Source organism: Ascaphus truei, chromosome 2, assembly GCF_040206685.1.
Source record: "Ascaphus truei isolate aAscTru1 chromosome 2, aAscTru1.hap1, whole genome shotgun sequence".
Taxonomy (NCBI): Eukaryota; Metazoa; Chordata; class Amphibia; order Anura; family Ascaphidae; genus Ascaphus; species Ascaphus truei.
The window spans coordinates 411,811,487-411,829,632 of record NC_134484.1 but is presented as its reverse complement, the minus strand read 5'-3'; the positions used below and the strand labels follow the sequence as shown (position 1 = coordinate 411,829,632).

General features: G+C 47.5%; 1 protein-coding gene across 7 annotated transcripts in view; it reads right to left on the bottom strand.

Annotated features, from left to right (window-relative positions):
- PTER (phosphotriesterase related) overlaps positions 1–18,146 on the bottom strand; it is a 142,785-nt gene that overhangs the window by 80,880 nt on the left and 43,759 nt on the right. For 4 of the 7 annotated variants that reach the window (XM_075587484.1, XM_075587490.1, XM_075587488.1 and 1 more), the window contains exon 1: positions 13,665–13,708. The exons of 1 other annotated variant lie outside the window; for it this stretch is intronic. The gene's annotated coding sequence lies outside the window, so the exon portion shown is untranslated. Of the gene's footprint in view, positions 1–7,316; positions 7,365–13,648; positions 13,709–18,146 lie in introns of those variants that run through there. 2 more of the 7 variants (XM_075587486.1, XM_075587487.1) reach the window with 2 other exon arrangements.

Sequence of the window (18,146 nt, the reverse complement as noted above, 5' to 3'; positions counted from 1 at the left end):
GCCACGTTACACTAGGCATTGGATACCTGTGCTTCTGGTCTTTCATTGTGCTGATGTTTTTAGTCTTACTTGGACTTCTCACTTGCACGGTTATCATTGTGCAGGTGTCACATATTTAGTATATCTTGCTAAATATAGACCCTCTACGGGGCATCAGCACAGAATACTTTCAGTTCCTATACTCACAACATTAGACTGGTTCCATTATATTTTAATAGTTTATTCTCAATAAAGTATTTTAATAAACAACAATTTACCCATACTACTTGGTCCAGACTATCTCCTTTGTACTGCAATATTCACTCAGTAGGGTACTCTCTCCCATAGACCTTGTGTGCATTATATATAGGGCCTTATCTGTATGTTAGTGTCTTTACTTCATACAGTGTTCTTCTCTGTGTTTGAGTGCATTATTTGCCCTAGCTCTCTGAAGCTGGGTATCTGCTATAGTCAAACGATTTGACGTTGACACATCAGTAGTACCTTCCAAATCTATAATAATATTATGAGATAATATAATAACCTGATGAGAACAAGGCTTCCTATTGGTCCGCAGGACCTTGGAGCTTTGAAAATCATGAAGGGAAGAAAATCAGGGCTCCGCAGATTTGCTCAATAAACTAATTTATTGCCAATAGACAATGTTTCGGCCACACAGGCCTTTCTCAAAATCAGAAATGGCATTATGCCATTACTGCTTTTGAGAAAGGCCTGTGTGGCCGAAACGTTAATTCTATTGGCAATAAATTAGTTTATTGAGCAAATCTGTGGAGCCCTGATTTTCTTCCCTTTGTTATACCCTGGATTGATACAGAGAATCCTGAACCAGGAGCACCGGTAGTTGTATCCCCTTTTTTCTGATTATAATAGTGTGCAGCAATTTATCATTCTTCTATTCAGCTTTGAAAATCAGCCATAATGTGAAAATGCAAAAAAAGAAGGGTGGAGACTCACAACTCCAGGATTAAGATGGGAACTCACCAGGTATATAGAAAAATATAAAGATAAGCTTTATTGGATGAGAATTAAAATACGAAAAACTTGTAGACACACAAAAAGAACTCTCCTATTCGTTTGACACCAAATAGTGTTTTCTGAAGGAGTAATCTCAATAGAGGAGGGATCACAATATATACCCTCACCCCAGACATGACATCACAGGATTAAAACCTCTGAAATAAATCAATGAATAAATCAACATATAACAAGTTCCACCTGATGATATTTGAACCATTGAAGAATAATCTATTGGATCAGAGGAAATATTTATTCTTACAAATATGATACAAAGCACTACATCATGAATAGAATTGTGGAAATCATAAATACATTGATCCACTATCACATCTCAGTTAGTCCACATCAAACTTGACACAAATTGTAACCCTGTAATAACATTGATAATAAATATACAGTATTCAAGATACATTTAAAGATAGATTTGAAGGTTTGATGGTCATGATGCAATACTACATCAATTTGTTGTTACGTAGTTGGAAAATAAGCATGAACCTGGCATTATGATAGCTCAATGAGCCCTATAGTTTTATAAATACGTCTGACTAGCAAACACACCGAGTGCCATATAGATTGTATATTGTATCATAGTAAAGCATGCATAATAATACTAGTGGCAAAGTTGTGAACAAACAGTTGTTTATATATCTATATATATATAAAACTGAAAGTGTTGTTTGTGTGTCCCTGTAGACAATTTGATTGGTCCGTTGATCCGCCCGCCCTTCCACGGCTCTCATTAGCCGGTGTGTCCTGCCCGCCGCCCCGTGTCCCCCCCACCCCCCACTGCTCTCATTGGCCAGTGTGCTCTAACACCAAACTCATACCCGCCCCACGTGTGTCCCACCCCCCCACGGCTCTCATCTTACCCCACGCCGCCACCCCTCCGGCCTCCCGCATGTTTGGAGATCGAACGTCTCATCAAATAAAAAATAGTTGTCAGTACGTAAAAAGTGTATACTGTCAAGAATAAAAATAGTGTGTACAGGTGAAAAGGAAGAAGACATTTGTAAGAAAAATCTAAGGGCTGCAAGGCCATGGTGATGTGCAATAACAGTGTAAAGGGAAGATACATCAAGTGTAACCCAGATTAAATTGGGTATCCAAACAAAATTAGTAAAGAGTGATAAAACATGATGTCTAATAAGTGAGAAGGAAGTGTGGCCACCAAAGGTTGTAGAAAAGGATAAATATAGGTTGAAAGGTGTTCTCACAAAGACCCTATATTGGAGACAAAGGAGCTTATTCTAGTAGCTTCGATAACTTTGCTGCCATCTCGAACGGTTTAGCACCGAATGGTTTGTCATTTGTGCTATCACGGTATTCAGAAAGAATCTGAAAGCATTTCCACAAGTCACAAACCGTGAGATACAGTAGGAAAATACCAATACCAATTGGGACAGCAGTGATGGTATCTCAGTCCCTCTCAAAGTTCTCCCCCGTGCGATTTGGACGCAGTCTGTAAGAGCTGCATCACCCTGCATAGCTCTCTCAGGTGATCACACTGCTTTTATTTACATTTTAAGAACAGTGGCAGGGGGTCTCCAGAGCTGAACCGATTTGATTTCAGTCTCGGGGACCCCCTGCATCCCGAGGTACAAGCCCCAGTATGGGGTGCCGGTATCTTTCAAATCTCCCAGTCACGTAACTCGTGAAACAGGAGGTCCCTGGGGCTGAAATCAATGCAGTTCAGCTCCAGAGACCCCCTGCTACAGTACACTGTTATTAAAATGTAAATAAAAACAGCTTCATTACCTTAGCGACTAGCCGCTAAGGCAATGAAGGGGTTAAACCCGAGTACCCGGTTTGTTGGGGGGTAAAGAAGGAGGTGGATGAAGTGGATAGTTGCCCCAGTGTGGGTGGTTAGGTCTGCCGGGAAGGCTGCGGGTGGAGTTAACCCCTTCACTACCATGGCAGTGGTCACCGCTATGGTAATGAAGGGGTTAACCACTCCCGCTACCTACCCGAGAGGTGTAACCACCCACCCATGGGCAACTACCCCTTCACCAAATCCCTCTACCCCCAAGAAACATTAAAATACAAGAACCCCCACGATATGGCAATGATAGAGATGAGTACGTTCTCCTCTGGGGTTGTAGCACAGGAATAGGCGTACAGGACAAAATAGAAATACCTGGGTTGAACTAAACAAAGCACCATGGAGGGGACACAGGTGTTGCCGGGGATAAATCTGGCCCCTCAGGAAGCGATGGTCCGGAAGACGCAGAGCTCCCAGCGGAACCACGGTGGAAGGTTCCCCCCCTCTAATACCCCTACTCCCTTTCATTCTGGTTTGTGAGGTGTGTCTGTTGGTTTGTCTTCCCAGTATGTGTTGTTTTATCATCTGTTGAAAGTAATGATACATGGACGACTGACACGGTTTTGAATAGAAATGTATGAAATGTCTGTTGAACATGTGAATAATCAATAAAATACAAGTTGAAAAAAAAAAAATACAAGAACCCTACTACCAACCTCCTCTACTCCCAACCCTCCCCCCCCCCCCCCCAGCACAAATAGTACCATACTGGTAAACATTACTACTATAAAGATGTGGATAATAGCTAATTTGCAAAACATACAGAACCCCAATAAGCTCATATTGAACCCCCAAAATATCCACACTATATATGGGTATAGGTGTCAAAGAGGAGTGCTACTGAGCATGGCAATATATATTTAAAACCAGAGACAGAACATGAAACACAGACAGAGCTCACTGCTACACGGTACAGTGTATATATATATATATATATAGATCTTTTGAATAAAATGGCCTTTTAGTTTAACCCTTTGGCCAAAGTGTTGTAAGCCCTTGATCCCCTCCGTGGCAGACCACATCTCAAGGGTCCTAACACTAAAATAGATTCTTAATAACCTGTACATTACCAGGAAGAATGATTTATAATAAATCTGTCAAAATTAGTTGCATAGTTCTAAGTCTGATTGAAGCTCTTATTAACCTGTACATTACCAGGAAAAGCACTCTGTATGAGATTTGTCGCAATCAAACTGTATGCAGGTTCCCATGAGTGTGGAGGTGAAATGGAGTGAGCTTTTAACCATTTAAAAGTGGGAGGGAGTGAGCTTCAAAACTGGGAAGGAGGAGACACCCTCCAAATCAGCCAGGACCAGCTGAACAGAATTGCAAAACATACAGAACCCCAATAAGCTTATATTGAACCCCAAAATAACCACAATATATATATGTGTATAGGTGTCAAAGAGGAGTGCTACTGAGCATGGCAATACATATTTAAAACCAGAGACAGAACATGAAACACAGACAGAGCTCAGTGCTACATCCATTAACACAGATACAAGGTACAGATAGATAGATAGATTAGATAGATAGATAGATAGATAGATAGATAGATAGATAGATAGATAGATAGATATAGACCATACGATACCGGTTGCAACACGACATCAAGGGACAGCACGCAGGTAAGTAAATCATGAATTTTCTATATTTGATAGAAGACACAAAAACCGACGTTTTGGTCCCCCAGTGGGACCTTTCTCTATATATATATATCTTTGGCCAAAGTGTTGTAAGTCCTTGAGCCCATCCAAGGCAGACCACAAGGCCCTCCAAGGCAGACCACATCTCAAGGGTCCTAACACTAAAATAAATTCTTAAAAACCTGTACATTACCAGGAAAACAAAAAGAAAAACAGCGCAAAAAACCTCATGGTGTAGTATATTTAAAAGATATTTATAGCTTTAAGGTAAGTATTGCACGTACATCAAAAAAGATAATAATCAGCATGACATGTTAGGGACATGTTACCACTCGGCGAACTGTGACTCTGGAACTCACCGTGACAGCTTATTAACAGGATCAGGTCTCTCTCCTCCGTTGGTGAGGGCTAGATGGATGCTGTTCCCACTCCGGTTGGAGTTCTCACTGCGTAGTGAGGATACGACCGCCGCTGCTGTAGAGGAAGATTCTCCTTGCCGGTTCCGGCTCGCCGCACGTGTGCTTGTGATGTCATCAAATGGCGCCGTCCAGGTACTCACGTTGCGTCTTTGGCGGTAAGGCCAAAGGAAAGTCCAGAACACTGTCAATGTTGGCACTTAAAATGCACAACAATAGGTAATGGGTTGGAACGTGCCCTCTTATTCCTACGCGTTTCGTATAAGGATATACTTCGTCAGGGAATGTCGCAGGATACCTTCTGGGCGCTCTATATACCTGTAACTCCCCTGTGATTGGCTGTTACTAAATGAGAACAACCCCTCACTCAGGGGTAAACAGGGATATCACTACACTACGAGAACTATATACATATATAATTCATTACATGTTAATAATTTTAATCATTAAAAAAATCACAATAAAAACGACAAAAAATACTCTAAAAAATAAAGAGACAAAAATTAGTACCTATTTAAATGGCAATACAATGATGCTTATCTACTGCTAAATAGAAGATTGAGAAAGTTGAATAGAAACAGAAAACAGAACCCATTAAAACAATATATAGAGAACCAGATCTAGGGGGTAATATAAAAAAATGGGGACCTCTAGAGTTAATAAAAAATAACCGTGATGCAACGATATAAATATAATGAGTTATAGAGGTTAGTACAATGACCAGACCAGAGATAGAGATAAAATGCTTTCCAAACAAGAAAGTTTATGGATCTACAAAATGCAGACATTATCTCCACTAAGTCTCAATGAGGAGATTGATGTCTGGTCATTGTACTAACCTCTCTAACTGATTATATTTATATCGTTGCATCACGGTTATTTTTTATTAACTCTAGAGGTCCCCATTTTTATATATTACCCCCTAGATCTAGTTCTCTATATATTGTTTTAATGGGTTCTGTTTTCTTTTTCTATTCAACTTTCTCAATCTTCTATTTAGCAGTAGATAAGCATCATTGTATTGCCATTTAAATATGTACTAATTTTTGTCTCTTTATTTTTTAGAGTATTTTTTGTCGTTTTATTGTGATTTTTTAATGATTAAAATTGTTAACATGTAATGAATTATATATGTATATAGTTCTCGTAGTGTAGTGATATCCCTGTTTACCCCTGAGTGAGGGGTTGTCCTCATTTAGTAACAGCCAATCACAGGGGAGTTACAGGCATATAGAGCGCCCAGAAGGTATCCTCCGACATTCCCTGACGAAGTATATCCTTATACGAAACGCGTAGGAATAAGAGGACGCCTTCCAACCCATTACCTATTGAGGTGCATTTTAAGTACCAACATTGACTGTGTTCGGGACTTTCCTTTGGCCTTACCGCTAAAGACGCGACGTGAGTACCTGGACGGCGCCATTTGATGACGTCACAAGCACACGTGTGGTGAGCCGGAACCGGCAAGGGGAATCTTCCTTTCTACAGCAGCGGTGGTCGTATCCTCACTACGCAGTGAGAACTCCAACCGGAGTGGGGACAGCATCCATCTAGCCCTCACCAACGGAGGAGAGAGACCTGATCCTGTTAATAAGCTGTCACGGTGTGTTCCAGAGTGGTAACATGTCCCTAACATGTCATGCTGTTTATTATCTTTTTTGATGTACGTGCAATACTTACCTTAAAGCTATAAATATCTGTTAAATATACTACACCATTAGTTTTTTTGCGCTGTTTTTCTCTTTGTTTTTGTATTAGTTTTGGTATGCGGAGCCATTCCATGATTAGAGCAGCATCAACTTCATCCTAATCAAGTCTTATTTGACTTTATCACTGCATAAGGGTCACCTTGTTCTTATTTGCTCTTGCAATTTTTTTATAAGCACTTGATCACATTTTTATGAGCGCAGATCACCTTTTGTTCACATTACCAGGAAGAATGATTTATAATAACCAGGAAAAGCACTCTGTATTAGATTTGTTGCAAACAGTTTGATTGCGACAAATCTAATACAGAGTGCTTTTCCTGGTAATGTACAGGTTAATAAGAGCTTCAATCAGACTTACAACTATGCAACAAATTTTAACAGATTTATTATAAATCATTTTTCCTGGTAATGTACAGGTTATTAAGAATTTATTTTAGTGTTAGGACCCTTGAGATGTGGTCTGCCTTGGAGGGGCTCAAGGGCTTACAACACTTTGGCCAAAGGGTTAAACTAAAAGACCATTTTATTCAAAAGATATCTATATCTATATATATATATAGGCACTGTACCATGTATCTGTGTTAATGGATGTAGCACTGAGCTCTGTTTGTGTTTCATGTTCTGTTTCTGGTTTTAAATAATAGCTAATTTGCCCATTAAAAATAAAACATTATCCAGCCAGCATAAAGTAAATTAAAGTTCTACTTACCCCTGCCAGGATGTAGGACGTCCTCATCACTGTCCTCCGTGCCATGTCCTGCATGGGCAGCAACAGTACAATAAAAAAACAAACTAAAGGCCACTAACCTCTTAATCACCGTAGTGGTTAGTAACCGCTATAGTAATTAAGGGGTTAACACCCCTCCCCTACTACCCACCAGGGACGCCTAACCACCCTCCCCAGGGCAACTACTCCCACCCCTGTTACCCATTGATTGGCAGCGTGTTAAACCATGGCCATAAGGCCATGGTTTGCCACAATAGCAATCAATGGGCAATCAACCAACAAAAAACCCAGCACCAAATAAAATACGTTACACTTCATGCAAAATTTACAAAAAAATGCCAATAAACCAATTGATTGGCTCAGTGGTATGCCATGCCCATATAATATGAGCATGGTTGGTCACTATGGCAATGAATGGGAAAGCAAAAAAAGAAAAGAGGCACAAAAGAAAACACGACATTTAAATAAAACAAGCATTTCACAATAAAGCCATTGATTGTGACTGTGGTAAACCATGCCCACAATATATGGGAATGGATTGCCACACAGACAATGAATGACAATGGGCAACCTATCTTACTATATATAATTGAAAGCACTGTATGTTTGCCTGCCTGGATGTCCGGTGTCCCTAGGGGAAATCTCATTGGTCCCTTGGGCCGCCCCCGCACACCTCTCATTGGCCTGAGGCGGAGTGACGGGCCAAAGGACACACACACACACACAGACACACACACAGACACACACAGACACACACACACAGACACACAGACACACACACACACACACAGACACACAGACACACACACACACAGACACACACAGACACACACACACACACAGACACACACACACACACTCTCTCTCCCCCGTCAGTTGGACCGCAGCTCACCTTCCACCCCCCCCCCCCCTCCTCTCCCGGTGCCCCTCACTCTCTCCCACCTCACCCAAATCCCCACGCTCCGCAACATCCCCAGCCGCACCATCACCCTCACCGTGCGCCGCGGCCCTCCTGCTCAGCTGCAAACTACAGGCTCCTCCCCCCTCGCGGCGCGGCCCAGGCCTCCTGCTCTCCCCCTCACGTGCGCCGATCCCGGAGAGGGGAAGCGCGGCCCGGGCCTCCTGCTCTCCCCCTCACGTGCGCCGCTACCGGAGAGGGGAAGCGCGGTCCGGGCCTCCTGCCACTCTTGCCCCCCGGGGTCAAGGTAAGTCACCCACCGTCTCCCACCCACGCACTGTCACCCAGTCACCCACACACACACTCACCCACACACCCACCCAGTCACCCACACACCCACTCAGTCACCCACTCAGTCACCCACCCACTCACTTAGTCACCCAAAAACTCACTTAGTCACTCAGTCACCCACCCACTCACTTAGTCACCCACCCACCCAGTCACCCACACAACCACCCAGTCACCCACCCACCCACTCAGTCACCCACCCACCCACTCAGTCACCCACCCACTCAGTCAGTCACCCACCCATTCAGTCAGTCAGTCACCCACTCACCCACCCATTCAGTCAGTCAGTCACCCACTCACCCACCCAGTCAGTCACCCACTCACCCACCCAGTCAGTCACCCACTCACCCACCCAGTCAGTCACCCACTCACCCACCCACTCAGTCACCCACTCACCCACCCACTCAGTCACCCAGTCAGTCACCCACTCACCCACCCAGTCAGTCTCCCACTCATCCACCCAGTCAGTCTCCCACTCACCCTCCCAGTCAGTCTCCCACTCACCCACCCAGTCAGTCTCCCACTCACCCACCCAGTCAGTCTCCCACTCACCCACCCAGTCAGTCTCCCACTCACCCACCCAGTCAGTCTCCCACTCACCCACCCAGTCAGTCTCCCACTCACCCACCCAGTCAGTCTCCCACCCAGTCAGTCTCCCACCCAGTCAGTCTCCCACCCAGTCAGTCTACCACCCAGTCAGTCTCCCACTCACCCACCCAGTCTCCCACTCACCCACCCACCCATTCAGTTTCCCACTCACCCACCCACCCATTCAGTTTCCCACTCACCCACCCATTCAGTTTCCCACTCACCCACCCATTCAGTTTCCCACTCATCCACCCATTCAGTTTCCCACTCACCCACCCATTCAGTTTCCCACTCACCCACCCATTCAGTTTCCCACTCATCCACCCATTCAGTCTCCCACTCACCCACCCATTCAGTCTCCCACTCACCCACCCATTCAGTCTCCCACTCACCCACCCATTCAGTCTCCCAGTCACCCACCCATTCAGTCTCCCACTCACCCACCCAGTCTCACCCAAAACCACCCACCCAGTCACTGACCCCACCCACCCACTCACCGACCCCACCTACCCACTCACTGACCCACCCAGTCACCGAACCCAGTCACTGACCCACCCAGTCACCGACCCTGAAAAAGTCACCCAGTCACCGACCCACCCACCGACCCAAAGTCACCCACCCACCCACCGACCCAAAGTCACCCACCGACCCAAAGTCACCCATCTACCCAAAGTCACCCACCCACCGACCCAAAGTCACCCACCCACCGACCCAAAGTCATCCACCCACCGACCCAAAGTCATCCACCCACCGACCCAAGTCACCCACCCACCGACCCAACTCACCCACCCAACCACAGACCCAAAGTCACCCACCGACCCAAAGTCACCCACCCACCGACCCAAAGTCAAACTGACCCAAAGTCACCCACCGACCCAAAGTCATACACCCACCCACCAACCCAAAGTCACCCACCCACCGACCCAAAGTCACACACCCACCGACCCAAAGTCACACACCCACCGACCCAAAGTCAAACCGACCCAATGTCACCCACCCACCGACCCAAAGTCACCCACCCACCGACCCAAAGTCAAACCGACCCAAAGTCACCCACCCAGTCAACGACCCAAAGTCACCCACCCACCGACCCAAAGTCACCCACTCACTCACCAACCCACCCACCCACTCAGTCAAGTGTCACCCACCCACCCACACACTCAGTCAACTCACTCACCCACCTAGCTGTCAAGGGGGGGGGGAAGCCCAACCCTGTCGTACGCCCCCCCAAAATTACATCCCGGGCAACGCCGGGTCTCTCAGCTAGTATAAAATAAAACACAAAATACAATACATAACAATTAAATAAAAACAATCCCTAAAATACAAAGCAGTTAAATAAAAACAAGCATTTGCCCAAAAATGCATTGCTTGTCACTGTGTTTATCTATAGCCCGAAAGGGGCATAGATAAACACATTGGCAGTCAATGGGCAACCTAAAAAAAAACCCACACAATTAAATAAAATACAGTCAATGTTTTTCTGCTAAGGTAATGAAGGGGTTAACTCATCCCGCAACCCTCCCGGTAGACATAAACACCCACCATGGACCATATACCACCTTCACCCATGCCCAGTACCCACCCCCAATAAACTGGGCAATAGTGTTTAACCCCTTCATTACCTTAGCGGTTAGCCACTAACGTAATAAAGCTGTCTGTAAATGTATTACTATTACATATGATGGAAGCAAGGGGTCTCTGGAGCTGGTATTAATGTGTATCAGCTCCGGAGACTCCCGGCTTCAATCCGATGCAATAAAAATTAAAAATACATTTCCAAGTCCTACTCGCAAATCCCATCTTTGACATTTGCGAGGAGCTCGCTAACTGAGTGCCTTGATGATCTCATCAGAGGTACTAGAATAGGGTGATTTTATAATAAACGCCAGTTTCAGCTTCCACTCAGTGTGTTTGAGGAGCAGCGCTACCGCTCGGGGAGATGCACTTCCCAAACGAGTTTGGCAAGTTATCAAAGCTTTCTGAATAGCAACCGTACCAAATCATTCGGGAACTGCTCAAAATCCTCTATGAGATAGTTATCGAAGTTTATAGACTAGGCCCCAACAGGTCTACCCGGTGGTTGTTGCAAAGATTGATGTAGCCACTGATTGAGCCACCTGTGCTGAAGCAGGGATATGCTGAAATCCTGACCTGTTGAGGGATCTTGAGGATAGGGTTGCCAGGTGTCCGGTTTTGAACCGAACAGGCCGGTAATTCTGATGCCTGTCCGGTATAAAATTGGAGGTAATACCGGACACGTGTGTCCCCGGTATTACCATTTTTTTCAGCGGAGGGCTGGCAGCGCAAGCGCGGCGTGATGGCGGAGGCCTGGAAGTGCTGAGACAGGAGGTGGGGGCGGCCGGTGGCCGGGCAGGAGCACTGTGTGAGTGTCTGTGCAGCCTGTCCCTGATCGGAGGAGCGGAGAGTCAGAGGACAGCGGGGGCGGAGCCCACACCGCGGCGGCCCAGAGAAGTCTATGTCCTTCCTGGCAATAAGGTAAGGACACAATTTGGGGGGTGATGGGGGAGCCAGGGTGAGATTATGGGGGGCCAGGATGAGGTGAGGTGATGGGGGGCCAGGATGAGGTGAGGTGATGGGGGCCAGGATGAGGTGAGGTGATGGGGGCCAGGATGAGGTGAGGTGATGGGGGAGCCAGGATGAGCGGAGGAGATGATGGGGAGCCAGGATGAGGTGATGGGGGGCCAGGATGAGCTGAGGTGATGGGGCAGCCAGGATGAGCTGAGGTGATGGGGGGCCAGGATGAGCTGAGGTGATGGGGCAGCCAGGATGAGCTGAGGTGATGGGGCAGCCAGGATGAGCTGAGGTGATGGGGGGCCAGGATGAGCTGAGGTGATGGGGCAGCCAGGATGAGCTGAGGTGATGGGGCAGCCAGGATGAGCTGAGGTGATGGGGCAGCCAGGATGAGGTGAGGTGATGGGGGAGCCAGGATGAGCTGAAGAGGTGATCGGGGAGCCAGGATGAGGTGAGGTGATGGGGGAGCCAGGATGAGCTGAGGAGGTGATCGGGGAGCCAGGATGAGCTGAGGTGACGGGGGAGCCAGGAGGAGCTGACGAGATAATGGGGGCCAGGATGAGGTGAGGTGATGGGGGGCCAGGATGAGCTGAGTAGATGATGGGGGGCCAGGATGAGCTGAGTAGATGATGGGGAGCCAGGATGAGCTGAGTAGATGATGGGGAGCCAGGATGAGCTGAGGAGATGGGGGCCAGGATGAGCTGAGATGATTATGGGGGGCCAGGATGAGCTGTGGTGATGATGGGGGGGAGGTGGGGGTATATTTTATATGTATTGGGGAGGTGGGGGTATTTTTCAAATGTATTGGGGAGGTGGGGGTATTTTTCAAATGTATTGGGGAGGTGGGGGTATTTTTCAAATGTATTGTGGAGGTGGAGATATTTTTCAAATGTATTGGGGAGGTGGGGGTATATTTTATAATGTATTGGGGAGGTGGGGGTATATTTTATAATGTATTGGGGACGTGGAGGTATATTTTATAATGTATTGGGGAGGTGGAGGTATTTTTTATATGTATTCAGGGGCCGTGGGGGTATTTTTTATATGTATTCAGGGGGCGTGGGGGTATTTTTTATATGTATTCGAGGGGCATGGGGTTAGTTTTTATATGTATTCGGGGGGCGTGGGGGTCCAGTATTGTGTCCAGTATTTTTGGACAAGCCACCTGGCAACCCTACTTGAGGAATAGAGTTGAGCACCCTGACCTATGGGATTTAGTTTTGTACATTATAGGATGTATCTCGAGTTTATTCTGTCCTATAATATATTTAAATCATCAAATGATATAGAAAACAGACATGCAATATATGTTTATGTTAATGCAGTAGCTTGCTGTGGTTTGGTCTTGGATTTTAACACGAGTTTTGGCTTTGGATCACTGTGGGATTTCCATCCAGGTCAGCTTTTAAATTCTGGTGATCATAATAAATATAAAATCCCACCGAGGCTGGAGATGTTCACAGAGTCGCTACTACCCACATTGCAGAGGGTCACAGAGGCCAGCAACGCATTGCAAAGGGGCTAACAGTGATCATCCCAAACTGCATGGCAATAAGGATTCAAATAATATGCTGCCCACTTCATAAAGAGAAACGTAAAAACACAGTTTGGACAACAAGAACTACTGATCGCCCATGTGACAGCCCATACAATGTAAACCTAGCCCATTGCTTGTTGCAAAGCTAATTTCTCTGTCTGAAAAAAACACTGTTACACATCCCAGAGCTTTAACAGGGAGATTAAAACAAAACACATAAGTGGCTCAATATTCCCTATATTTATTATATGTTTTCCCCCCAAAGCAACAGGATAGAGACAAACCTACTGAGAAGGTTGCAGTTACTTTTTGTGCATAGTGTTTGACAGGCTGATGACATAGGCTCCTATTCTACATATCACAGTAATGTAGGGTTGTAATGCACTGGGTGGGTAGTGACTCACCCACCTAGCAAATAACTCACCACGCTTTCCACTCGCAGCCTCTAATCCTCTCACTACATTATGACACCAAGTAACTACATACTAATGTAAAGTACTCTCTGATTGGCTATTAAACGTCAGTCACTGATTGGTCAGTATTGCCTCCCCCCCCCTCCGGTTGGTAATGATGGTTACAGTACTTTGTTCTGAGTTACTTTCTGCTTTGCCAGCAATTATATTATCTGACCTAACAGATTAAGTGGAATTACAGTTAACAATAGAATCGAGCTGTAGACTTTTCTGCCCCGGTACCACCTGTCTGGGTGCACAATCAACCCCCTCTTTCACGCCTTTTCTCTGTCCTCTCTCGTTCTCTCCCCTTTCTCTCTTTTCCCCCCTCTCTCATATACAGTCTTATACCAGATACACACGCCAGATGCACGCACCATACAGAAATGTGCACACATCACACATGCTATGCATGTACTATATATATATACTAGCTGAGAGACCCGGCGTTGCCCGGGATGTAATTTTGGGGGGGCGTACGACAGGGTTGGGCTTCCCCCCAGGGTTGGGCTTCCCCCCCCCCTTGACAGCTAGGTGGGTGAGTGAGTTGACTGAGTGTGTGGGTGGGTGGGTGACACTTGACTGAGTGGGTGGGTGGGTTGGTGAGTGAGTGGGTGACTTTGGGTCGGTGGGTGGGTGACTTTGGGTCGTTGACTGGGTGGGTGACTTTGGGTCGGTTTGACTTTGGGTCGGTGGGTGGGTGACTTTGGGTCGGTGGGTGGGTGACATTGGGTCGGTTTGACTTTGGGTCGGTGGGTGTGTGACTTTGGGTCGGTGGGTGTGTGACTTTGGGTCGGTGGGTGGGTGACTTTGGGTTGGTGGGTGGGTGTATGACTTTGGGTCGGTGGGTGACTTTGGGTCAGTTTGACTTTGGGTCGGTGGGTGGGTGACTTTGGGTCGGTGGGTGACTTTGGGTCTGTGGTTGGGTGGGTGAGTTGGGTCGGTGGGTGGGTGACTTGGGTCGGTGGGTGGATGACTTTGGGTCGGTGGGTGGATGACTTTGGGTCGGTGGGTGGGTGACTTTGGGTCGGTGGGTGGGTGACTTTGGGTAGATGGGTGACTTTGGGTCGGTGGGTGACTTTGGGTCGGTGGGTGGGTGGGTGACTTTGGGTCGGTGGGTGGGTCGGTGACTGGGTGACTTTTTCAGGGTCGGTGACTGGGTGGGTCAGTGACTGGGTTCGGTGACTGGGTGGGTCAGTGAGTGGGTAGGTGGGGTCGGTGAGTGGGTGGGTGGGGTCAGTGACTGGGTGGGTGGTTTTGGGTGAGACTGGGTGGGTGAGTGGGAGACTGAATGGGTGGGTGACTGGGAGACTGAATGGGTGGGTGAGTGGGAGACTGAATGGGTGGGTGAGTGGGAGACTGAATGGGTGGGTGAGTGGGAGACTGAATGGGTGGATGAGTGGGAAACTGAATGGGTGGGTGAGTGGGAAACTGAATGGGTGGGTGAGTGGGAAACTGAATGGGTGGATGAGTGGGAAACTGAATGGGTGGGTGAGTGGGAAACTGAATGGGTGGGTGAGTGGGAAACTGAATGGGTGGGTGGGTGAGTGGGAAACTGAATGGGTGGGTGGGTGAGTGGGAGACTGGGTGGGTGAGTGGGAGACTGACTGGGTGGTAGACTGACTGGGTGGGAGACTGACTGGGTGGGAGACTGACTGGGTGGGAGACTGACTGGGTGGGTGAGTGGGAGACTGACTGGGTGGGTGAGTGGGAGACTGACTGGGTGGGTGAGTGGGAGACTGACTGGGTGGGTGAGTGGGAGACTGACTGGGTGGGTGAGTGGGAGACTGACTGGGTGGGTGAGTGGGAGACTGACTGGGAGGGTGAGTGGGAGACTGACTGGGTGGATGAGTGGGAGACTGACTGGGTGGGTGAGTGGGTGACTGACTGGGTGACTGAGTGGGTGGGTGAGTGGGTGACTGAGTGGGTGGGTGAGTGGGTGACTGACTGGGTGGGTGAGTGGGTGACTGACTGGGTGGGTGAGTGGGTGACTGACTGGGTGGGTGAGTGGGTGACTGACTGACTGAATGGGTGGGTGAGTGGGTGACTGACTGACTGAATGGGTGGGTGACTGACTGAGTGGGTGGGTGACTGAGTGGGTGGGTGGGTGACTGAGTGGGTGGGTGGTTGACTGGGTGGTTGTGTGGGTGACTGGGTGGGTGGGTGACTAAGTGAGTGGGTGGGTGACTGAGTGACTAAGTGAGTTTTTGGGTGACTAAGTGAGTGGGTGGGTGACTGAGTGGGTGACTGAGTGGGTGTGTGGGTGACTGGGTGGGTGTGTGGGTGAGTGTGTGTGTGGGTGACTGGGTGACAGTGCGTGGGTGGGAGACGGTGGGTGACTTACCTTGACCCCGGGGGGCAAGAGTGGCAGGAGGCCCGGACCGCGCTTCCCCTCTCCGGTAGCGGCGCACGTGAGGGGGAGAGCAGGAGGCCCGGGCCGCGCTTCCCCTCTCCGGGATCGGCGCACGTGAGGGGGAGAGCAGGAGGCCTGGGCCGCGCCGCGAGGGGGGAGGAGCCTGTAGTTTGCAGCTGAGCAGGAGGGCCGCGGCGCACGGTGAGGGTGATGGTGCGGCTGGGGATGTTGCGGAGCGTGGGGATTTGGGTGAGGTGGGAGAGAGTGAGGGGCACCGGGAGAGGAGGGGGGGGGGGTGGAAGGTGAGCTGCGGTCCAACTGACGGGGGAGAGAGAGTGTGTGTGTGTGTGTCTGTGTGTGTGTGTGTGTCTGTGTCTGTGTGTGTCTGTGTGTGTGTGTGTCTGTGTGTCTGTGTGTGTGTGTGTGTGTCTGTGTGTCTGTGTGTGTGTGTGTGTGTGTGTCTGTGTGTGTGTCTGTGTGTGTGTGTGTGTCCTTTGGCCCGTCACTCCGCCTCAGGTCAATGAGAGGTGTGCGGGGGCGGCCCAAGGGACCAATGAGATTTCCCCTAGGGACACCGGACATCCAGGCAGGCAAACATACAGTGCTTTCAATTATATATAGTAAGATATATATATATATATATATATATATATATATATATATATATATATATATATATATAAAAACAAAGATCAAAAAAAAATCCACAGCACTCACTATACAGTCTTATACCAGATACACACGCCATAAACAGATACACACACCAGATGCACGCACCATACAGAAATGTGTACACATCACACATGCTATGCATGTTCTCTCTCTCTCTCTCTCTCTCTCTCTCTCTCTCTCTCTCTCTCTCTCTCTCTCTTTATATATATATATATATATATATATATACAAATACAACTGTATGCTCATCTGCATGTCTTAGGCGCAGGTCTGCAACCCCGCCTTTCCCCATTATCACCCAGCATACAGCACTTCCACTGCAGCAAGGGATTCTGGGAAATGACATGCAAATGAGCACACAGTGTCACTTTTTGCCTCAAAAAACATTTTTAACATGGTTCCCTATAGGCTTAAGCTTGCTGCATGGTCACAGCTTTGAGCACAGCCAGGGTTAAGGTGCATACCCAGAAAACCACCCACAGACAGCTGTTTCGACCTTAATGGGTCTCATCAGTGTGGGGTTGATTTTAACTGGATATGCATAAGAGGCTATGGGATTGGCTACCCCATAGCCTCTTATGCATATCCAGTTAAAATCAACCCCACACTGATGAGACCCATTAAGGTCGAAACGGCTGTCTGTGGGTGGGTTTTCTGGGTATGCACCTTAACCCTGGCTGTGCTCAAAGCTGTGACCATGCAGCAAGCTTAAGCCTATAGGGAACCATGTTAAAAATGGTTTTTGAGGCAAAAAGTGACACTGTGTGCTCATTTGCATGTCATTTCCCAGAATCCCTTGCTGCAGTGGAAGTGCTGTATGCTGGGTGATAATGGGGAAAGGCGGGGTTGCAGACCTGCCTAAGACATGCAGATGAGCATACAGTTGTATTTGCATATTTGCTTTCCTGTGGAGGGTTTTTGTCACTTTTTTTACTCACATAACTTAACTCAGTATTATGGTGTGTGTATATATATATATATATATATATATATATATATATATATATATATATATATAGCCTTTTTTCTGAACACCTTCCTAAGGGACTACTAGTACTGTACGTAACCTGTGGCTCCAGGAGATATGAGCCTCCGCTAGCTGGGAGCCTGGGGTAAGGGTTCTAGCGCAGCGCCTCCACTTATCCAGGATCCCCGTTACGTAAGATCGCCCAGGGCAAGAAACATACCAACAATGCGTGCAACCAAGTTTACTGGGCATAGGTAACCATAGCTTACTCTCTATACAACATCACACATAACTTATATACTTATACTATAACGTTGGAGTCCTTATACTATCGCGGCTCAGCCGCATTCCTAGTGAAATTGTCCCGTATACAGTGGCTCTGCCACGCCTATAGTGTATTGTCCTTGTAAGAGGTTAGCTAATATACTCAGTCCGCTAGCCACTGGCTAGTGTCACTACAAG